Source organism: Haemaphysalis longicornis, unplaced genomic scaffold (genome assembly GCF_048455015.1).
Source record: "Haemaphysalis longicornis isolate Haplotype H1 unplaced genomic scaffold, Haemaphysalis longicornis Haplotype H1 scaffold_14, whole genome shotgun sequence".
Lineage (NCBI taxonomy): Eukaryota > Metazoa > Arthropoda > Arachnida > Ixodida > Ixodidae > Haemaphysalis > Haemaphysalis longicornis.
The window spans coordinates 8,285,890-8,295,362 of NW_027526245.1; the positions used below are offsets into that span (position 1 = coordinate 8,285,890).

The 9,473-nt window shown below is 49.0% G+C and overlaps 1 long non-coding RNA gene across 1 annotated transcript in view; it reads left to right on the top strand.

Annotated features, from left to right (window-relative positions):
• Window positions 1-9,026, top strand: part of LOC144164962 (uncharacterized) — a 45,550-nt gene extending 36,524 nt beyond the window's left edge. The window contains exon 3 of the long non-coding RNA XR_013321275.1: window positions 8,882-9,026. This is a non-coding gene — a long non-coding RNA (uncharacterized LOC144164962). The remainder of the gene's footprint in view (window positions 1-8,881) is intronic.
• The last annotated feature ends 447 nt before the right edge of the window (window positions 9,027-9,473 follow it).

Below are 9,473 nucleotides of genomic sequence, written 5' to 3' on the forward strand. Positions count from 1 at the left end.
ACAAGAAGGTGGGTGGCTCCTGTAGGGTCAAATCCTTTTTTGAAAAGGACTCCGTTGTGCAGCAAAAATGATGACAGCGAGCGCTGGAAGAGCCGTGGAGGACGCGAGCTGTGACCTTCGAGGTACTCAATGAGCGGCAGAAGTTCTGGGTCCTTCTTCTGTTCTTCCGCGAGGGCTGATGGTCCCAACGCTCCGAGAAAGGGTGTATCATCTTCTTGGTCAGCAGTAACTCGCTCCAGGGGGGCTCGTGATAGGCAATCAGCGTCGGTGTGGCGTCTTCCGGACTTATATACGACCGTCACGTCAAACTCTTGGAGTCGCAGGCTCCACCTCGCGAGACGTCCTGACGGATCTTTTAGGTTGGCAAGCCAACACAGACAGTGGTGGTCGCTGACCACTCGAAACGCCCTGCCGTATAAGTACGGGCGGAATTTTGTGACTGCCCATATCACGGCCAAACACTCCTTTTCGGTCGTGGAGTAGTTTGCCTCAGCGCGTGATAACGTGCGACTTGCGTAAGCAATGACGCGTTCAGCACCATCCTGCCACTGGACTAGGACTGCACCGAGACCCACGTTACTCGCGTCGGTGTGAAGTTCGGTGTCGGCGTCTTCATCAAAATGTCCTAAAATAGGGGTACTTTGCAGGCGCGCCTTCAACTCATCGAAAGCATTGGTCTGCTCAGGGCCCCAAACAAATGGCACGTCGTCCTTTGTCAGACGAGTGAGTGGCTCAGCTATCTTGGAGAAATTGGCCACGAAGCGCCGGTAGTAAGCGCAGAGACCCAGAAATCGGCGCACGGCGCGCTTGTCAGCGGGCGTCGGGAATGCGCTCACCGCCGCCGTCTTGTCAGGGTCGGGGCTGACACCCTCAGGACTAACCAAGTGGCCAAGGAACTTGAGCTGTTGAAATGCGAAGTGACATTTTTCCGGTTTGAGCGAGAGTCCCGCTGAACGGATCGCGTTCAACACGGCATGCAGGCGATCGAGATGTTCGTCGAAGGTCCGGGAAAAAATGACAACATCATCCAGGTAAACTAGGCAGGACTGCCATTTCAGGTCCGACAGCACACTGTCCATCATTCTTTGGAAAGTCGCAGGGGCAGAGCAGAGACCGAATGGGAGCACCTTGAATTCGTATAACCCATCTGGGGTGATAAATGCAGTCTTTTCGCGGTCGCGCTCATCCACTTCGATCTGCCAATACCCGCTGCGTAAGTCGATGGAGGAGAAGTACCTGGCATGACGTAGTCGGTCTAAGGAGTCGTCAATCCGAGGGAGAGGGTAAACGTCTTTCTTCGTAATTTTGTTCAACCTCCTATAGTCCACACAAAATCGAAGAGTGCCGTCTTTTTTTGCCACCAGGACCACGGGTGACGCCCATGGACTCGTCGACGGTTGTATAACGTCGTCTTGCAACATTTCTTTGACTTGGTGACGTATTGCATCTCGCTCTTTTGGGGAGACCCTGTACGGATGTTGACGAACAGGTCTTTCCCCTTCCTCTGTCACTATGCGGTGCTTAGTGACCGCTGTTTGTCGTACCTTCGACGAAGGAGCAAAACAGTCAGCAAAAGAAGAGATGACGCTGTGGAGTCGGCGCTTTTGGTCTGCCGACAGGTCCGGGTTAACCTCAACATTAATGCCTAAGTTGGAAGCGGCCTGAGGGGCTGCCGTTGTCGACGTGTGCTGCTGATCGTTTTCCTCCATCGCAAAGAACGAAGGTTGTCCGGTACAGTCATACTCTTCGTCCAGATGGGCCACGGCAGTCTTCTTCACTAGACGTTGGTGTGCGTTACCGAAGTTGGTTATCAGAACTTCGGTCCGGTGGTCGCGGAGCTGCACAACTCCTCGAACTACGCAAACTTGCCGGTCTAGTAAGAGGGACACGTTGCCTTCAGCGATCCCGCAGGTGGCGTCGCTTTCACATTCTACCGTGACGAACAGGCTAGCTCGGGGCGGTACTGTTACGTACTCGTCGCAAATGCGTAACGCCGCCTTGGGTAGTTCCCCTTCGTTTCGGACAGCTCCCTGTGTCGAGAACGTTACGAGTAGCTCTCGAAGGTCAACAATCGCACCGTACTCATGGAGGAAGTCTAATCCCAATATTAGCTGCTTGGAACATTCCCGCAGCACTAGGAAGCAGCCAGGGAAATGTACGCCACGTATCTGGATCCTGGCGGTACATACACCGATCGGCGTTACCAGATGACCACCAGCCGTACGGATCTGTGGACCGTCCCATGGTGTTGTTACCTTCTTCAGTTTGGTGGCTAGCTCGCTACTCATCACGGAAAAATCGGCGCCGGTATCCACCAAAGCCGTCACGTGATGACTATCGACCATAACTGCAATATCGGCCAAAACTCTTTTACTGTCGTGATGGCGCGTCGACGGAGCTGGTGCGGTCAAGTCGTCAGTGGGGACCGCTGAGGTCGAGTCGGGTTCTGAACAGGCTCCGGTGAAGTCGTCGGTATGGATTGTTGGTGTCAAGTCGGGTGAGCGGGTTCGTGGGATACGTGGAGGATGTTGACCTTTCTGAGCGGCGGCGGTCCCACCTCCGGAGGACGCCGTCTTTAGTTTCCCCGGTTAGGACTGGGGGTCCGGCCGCTAGTCGTCCCCGAAGAGAATGGACGTCTAGGTGACGTGAAGCGTCGGGGCGAGGGCGACCGAGACTCACGGCGTTGTGCGGGCGGAGAAGAGCGCAGGTGGGCGGCCAGGTACTCTTGGATGTCGTGGGGACGTTCACCGTAGCGCGGTCGTGGAGCATCTGGCGAGAACCCCCGTAGGCCCATCTTGCGATATGGGCAATGGCGAAGAACATGTCCGGCTTCTCCGCAGTGATAACATAGAGGCCTGTTGTCCGCCAAATGGTAGCCTTCCTTGCGTAATGGCCTGGTTCAGTTCGCAGAGCAGCGTCGGAATACCGCTGAAATAGCGGCCTAGGCTGGGGTTGTATGGGCCGGACCGTGGGGGCGGTTGGTCGTGGCATGTCCGTGTACGCTATGACGGGAGGGGCTGCTTCATAATACGGAGCAGGAGTGCTCTGCGATGAAGTAGAGGTTTGCATCGCCTGGCGAATTTCGTCGCGGACAACGTCGGAAATGGCGTCGACGTTTGGCTGGTGACCGGCGACGTGGAGCTTCTGCAGCTCCTCCCGCACGATGCTTCTGATAATCTCTCGGAGATCTGCTGTGCCGCAATTACTCGTGGACAGCGAATGGCAGTTCGAAGTTGCCGGGTCAGTCTGCCGAACGTATTGGCGAAAGCGCTGCTCCAGTGCGTGCTCCATCGTGGTCGCTTCCCTGGTGAAGTCAGCTACGGTGGCCGGGGGATCACGCACAAGCCCCGCAAACAGCTGTTCCTTTACGCCGCGCATTAAATGGCGCACCTTCCTTTCTTCGGGCATGTTAGGATCGGCTCGCTTAAATAGCCAACACATGTCCTCAACGAACATGGCAACCGACTCATTCGGCTTCTGCACTCTCACCTGGAGAGCGAGCTCAGCCTTCTCCTTCCGCTCGCTGTCACCGTAGGTGGCGAGCAGCTTCCGCCGAAATTCTGGCCACGTTTTCATAGAAGCTTCATTGTTTTCGAACCACGTCCTGGCGTTCTCTTCGAGAGCGTAATACACATGCTTGAGCTTCCGCACCTCGTCCCACTCGTTGAACGCCGCCACACGTTCGAAGCTGTCCAACCAATCTTCGGCGTCCTCAAACCTCTCACCGTAGAATGGTCTCGGAGTGCGCGGGGTATGGAGCACCACTGGCGGGGCTTGCATACTTGTCTGGCTCGCCGTTGAAACCATCGCGACCCTGCTCGGCGCGGCCCTGGTTGGCGTAGAAAGGCGGCCGAACTCAGGCTGAAGGCCACGCAGGCGCCGGCTGGTCTTGTGGACGGGTGTTGTGTCCACCGAGGCCGAACCAGTAGCGAAGCAATCGTCCGGGTCAAAGTGCATGGACAGCTACCCAGCAGCTCCACCAAAATGTCACGTCACAAAGCCGAGTCCAGGTGGAAGGGGGGTTTTAATGATGGAAGAGCGGCGATCAGAACAGCCAGCAGCCGCAGGCCAGAAGAGAGAAGAAGAAGAAGAACACAGAGCAACCAGGCCGATCCCCTCGCTCATAAAGCCGCGCAGCCGCTTGGCGGCGGCAGCAGCTTGCTAAAAATGTGAGCCCCCGTATACCATGTCATCGTGGCAATATATATATTGTTTGGAAATGAGGGGCTCGTTAGGAAATACAGAAAGAAAGGCCGGCAGTCTACAACGCCAAAGAAGGCATAGGAGAATGATTAGACTATTTTTTTATCGTTAGTGACGTTACAATATTTTTCTTATTAATTACGTGAGAAAGAAAGAAAGAAAGGAAAACTCGCGCCCAGAGTGGAGACCGAACCCACGCCTTTCGATTAGATCCCGAATGCCTTGGTAAGGCATTGGTAAGGCATTCGAGATCTAATCGAAAGGCGTGGGTTCGGTCCCCACTCTGGGCGCGTGTTTTGCTTTCTTTCTTTCTTTCTCACGTAATTAATAAGAAAAATTATGTAACGTCACTAACGCTAAAAAAATAGTGTAATCATTCCCCTATGCCTTCTTTGGCGTTGTAGACTGCCGGCCTTTATTTCTGTATTTCCTAACGAGCCCCTCATTTCCAAACCCTATTATCGTGCGAAAGCTTAGCGAGGGCCTCGGTTCTGGCAGCCTTGATGCCAAGGTAGCATAAGAGGGCTTCCCGCTAGTTACCCGCTTATGACAGGCTGTAGACGTTCGTGTCACGCCCCGGGGGTGGAAAAGAAGGTCCCCTTCTCCCCGTGTAGTCTGAGTGGCGCTGGCTACCACCCTCAAATGTCGGATACACTTCTAGCAAATATAAATAGCCCAGAAAGTGAAGGAGAACACAGTCGCCCAGATAGCCGAATTGGTAAGGCATTCGAGATCTAATCGAAATGCGTAGGTTCGGTCCCCACTCTGGGCGCGTGTTTTCCTTTCTTTCTTTCTTTCTCACGTAATTAATAAGAAAAATAATGTAACGTCACTAACGGTAAAAAAATAGTCTAATCATTCCCCTATGCCTTCTTTGGCGTTGTAGACTGCTGGCCTTTCTTTCTATATATATATAAGGTTAGTAGGGACAGAGACAGAGACTCTGAAGAAAGGGAGTCCTCTCCCTGAAACGTCAGTAAACTTATTTTTATTTTCTAAGTCTTTCTCGTTTGTCTCTGTCTCTACTAACCTTATTTTTTTCGCGCTCTGTGTGAGTTTTTAACTTTTCAGTCTATATATATATATATATATATATATATATATATATATATATATATATATATATATATATATATATATATATATATCTATATATATATATATATATATATATATATATGTATATATAGTTGACGAAATGGTTGACTCACGTCTTCATCTGATCTGAGTAACATAGAACATAGAAGCACGCACGCTTAAATAGGTGCAGAAGGTGTCCTATAGTGCACCATTGTTAATAACATTGGCTGGTTGGGGGGAGGGAACAGGCAAAGCGATGGCACTATACACGTGCGTACAAACTTTTGTGACATAGTGCTCCTCAGGAGTGGGATTTGGGCGAGTTGGTGAATGTTCATGATTGACAATCCAGCGCGCAAAAACACGGCACAAAAAGAACGAGAGTTAGACAGGACAGCGATGTCCTGTCTAACTCTCGTTCTTTTTGTGCCGTGTTTTTGCGCGCTGGATTGTCAATCATGCTCCTCAGAATATCTAAACAAGAACCAAAAATAAGGAAAGGAACAAAACAAGGAAAGGTTTATAGTAACAGGAGACGCGGTACCGCGTGGGACGAACTATTTTCTAAAAAGCAAAGCAATATACAACTTTATTCTATTGAAAAAAGACAGGCTGCGAAGCTGGACAAAACAGACACATCGCGTACGAATTACAGGAAGAAACGAAAGGTGCAGGGAACGTGTCGACAGACGCCATGCAAAGTACAAGAACAACAAACACAGAACGTAGGCCACCAGTGACACATCCGTTTCTGAAAATACGAATGACCGGCGGCGTGGGGAATATCAGGGCAGTTCACAAGTTCACAGAAGTCACAGAAGGGCGTATGTGCCAGCAACGCAACCAATTATAAGTATATGGTATCTGGGTGTGTCCTGCGTGGAAGTTACTATTAAATAGGTCACCAGTAAGGGTCAAGAAGTTTCTGTGTATATGATCAAAGTATGTCACGGCGGGATGGAGGCATAGAAAGAAGTGGGGAATGAATGAGAAATTTTATAGTTAACTAGACTGTCCAAGAAGCGTAGTGGTGGGGAAACCGCACACACGGCGAATGGCGAATGACCGCGTGAACTGCGCTTTCGCGGTAACACATTTACTCCCGCTTCTCCCCCCCCAAAAAATGGCCTTCCAACTGCAGTAAACGCCCCTTTCGCTCAAATGGTGTGGGAGGGGGGAGCGGAAGCTTGCTGTGAATGCCATGCTATTTGCGCGAAAAAAATGAGAGGGACACAAGAAAAAAAACAGGGGCAGGGGGGAAATATGGTGACTGACAGTGTTCTGTATTGAGAGTGAAACAAAAAAGGAAGAAAGGTGAAAATGCTTAGGTACCCAGCAGAGCGATACTTTCCAAAAACTCTCATATTGCCTGAGGATACGGATTTTATATTAAAATGAGGTACGATTTGCGGATTAGTCAATCGTGGTGAGAGTGATACCCAGATACTAATATCATGGCTCTGAGGTGGTCAAAGGAGTGCCCAGGGAGGATAACGTGTTTTGACAACTTGAGAGATGGCAGAGTTTTGGAATGTGACTTGTGATTATTAAACCTACTTATGAACAACTTTTGTGCTTGCCCGATGTATTGTAGGTTGCACATGGTGCACTCGAGCAAATAAACAACATTTGAATTATCCCACTTGTGGTTTCCTCTGATTTTTAAACAAAAGTGAGAGGCTGTACTGACTGCGGTATCCGTTGGCGACATGTGCGGGCATATTTGACATCGAGGCTTCCTGCAAGAATTGCATCCACGAGGGGTCTGAGTCTTTATTTAGAATGAGACCAGGACATCGCTAATGGTTTTGTTTCTCCATTGCACAACCCGTGGGGGCTACGGAAATATATGTTTTAGGCGCTCACTTTGGGTAAGAATGTGTAGTGTTTTTTTAATATTGACGAGCCTTTGGGAGCACACGCGGAATGAGTTAAGACCAAGTTCGTTTGGGGGGTGTCACGAGATGTTTATGCCTGTGAGAAAGTCTGAGCGATTCAGGTTTTGTGATCTGTGTAAAGCGTTGTCAATTATTTCAACTGGATATTTTTGTTTCAAAAGTTCACTGCGTAGCTCCTGACAATTTTAATTGAAGTCCTCTTCCTTTGACCAAATTCGACGTGAACGATGTGCTTGGCTATACAGAATCGGCGCAACTACACGTGCCTACACGAAATAACACTAGCTCTGTGGTCTTACTGCAACCAGCTTCCGGATGGCGCAGTCGTGCAGGGACTTTCTAACGGGGATCGTGGTGACTACAGCAACCCCAGGTCTCACGTGAAGCCTGTCCTCAGCCGTTGGAGCTTGTCGCTCTTGCTTTAGGCAGAGTACAACTTCGAATATTTTTGCTTGCGTCTTTTATTTCTAGACGCATTCGCCAGGGCAGACCAGGCTCAATAATCCGCAACTACGCCAAGCACAATAAAATGAAAGTTTCTAAAGGGCAGTTTATTTCAACTCGGATATGCTACGAAGAAATAGTCGGGTACAGTAAATCAACACCTTTTCGAGGCATGCGCCATTTCTTGCGTAAACAATTTTTTTAACTGTTGCACTATAGTGCCTAGGATATACTGTATATTCTAGGCACTATAGTGTCACCCACTTTTTGTCTAGGCCGTCGACTAACATATATTTGTACAAACATGACATTTGACATCAAATAATTTTTGTAGTGATCAACACAACTGTTATTTTTAAGAACCCATCAAATGCAGGACAAGCAATAATGTTATTCGTGTTAACAACTCAACTTTTAAATGCAGAGCATCTCTTTAACTCACCATGTCACCCGTTCTAGTTGTCCATCGTCGTCCGCATCCCTCCCCCGACACTATATAAAAAAAAATAATTACCGGCACCTGGTTTCGATCCCACGACAATGCGGGCGGAACGCAAGGTACATGGTGCTCTACCCACTGCGCCACAAATCCGACACAGAATGGAGGGCTACGAACGCGCCTTATATCCTTGACTCATTCAAATTACGTCAAGAAGCTGCTGATACAACGCATTCACTACCTGTGGGCGGAACGCGAGGTACATGGGGCTCTTCCCACTGCTCCACAATATTCATACCCACCTGCTAATAAATGATGTCACGTGACCACGTAATTACATCTCCTCATTTATTAAAATACAACAAACAACGGCAACAAGGGCACCAACATTAACGTAACGCAAACTACTTAACGTCGTGCGCCCCCGGAAATGCTCTGAATTTGATCGTGCCCCTCACGAGGGGGATAATTAGTTTCCTGCCGCAGCAAGAACCAGGCGGCCTCCTGCGCAGTTTGTGGCACATACCCACTTGGGTGATCGGACAGGATCATTTAACTTACTACATGCCGGTTACGGCATTTATAAACGCTTTCACTCTTTTAGACGCCAACATACTGTGCAGTTTCAGTTTTCTGTTCGGTGGGAAAAAATAAACTGTAGCGCCGTTCTTGCGAGCGAATGCATGCGAAATTAGAAGAATGAAAAATCTTCCGATAGTTGCGTGCTGCTCGTCCGCCTAACGTCCGCCTAACGTCCGCCTGACGTTTGGCAGGGATGGACTGGCTATAACGCTACCTTTTTATTTTTTTTTTGCAGTGCGCCCTACTATTTGCACCTGAGGATTGCCCGCGAGAGTGTCCTTGCATAGAGTGTGGTCCGACAAATGCGTACTGCGCCTACAGAGTCCGACTAAGCGACAGGTGCCTGGAATATAAAAAGAAAAACGCTGCCGCTAAGTATATGAGAAAAACGTAAATATAGGCATTTTGATGGTAATAAGGCTACAAAGACTCATCTGGCGATTTTGTGAAGATAAAATATTTTGAGTTTTCTCTCTCGTGTACAAACAATAAAACTCTCGCCATCCAACTTTGTCACGTTGCCGCCTTGTGATGGTCAGAAAACGTTGAGGGTAAAATACTGCAGGGACATTCATTATGTGTTACGCAGTATAGTTCACTTCAAGTGAGGGAAATATGTATATATAGCATCTCTATAGCGGTTATGCTATTCAACGTAGAGATAAATATTTACAACTCACAACATGCTGGACAAATGAAACTATGATCACCATTGGGGCAAGCACGCACACAACATTATTTTCGTAGTATCACTGGTTCACTAAAAAGTACGCTCCCGACTCCTCTAGACCAGTTTATTAATCTGATACGTCTGAAAATGTTTTTGA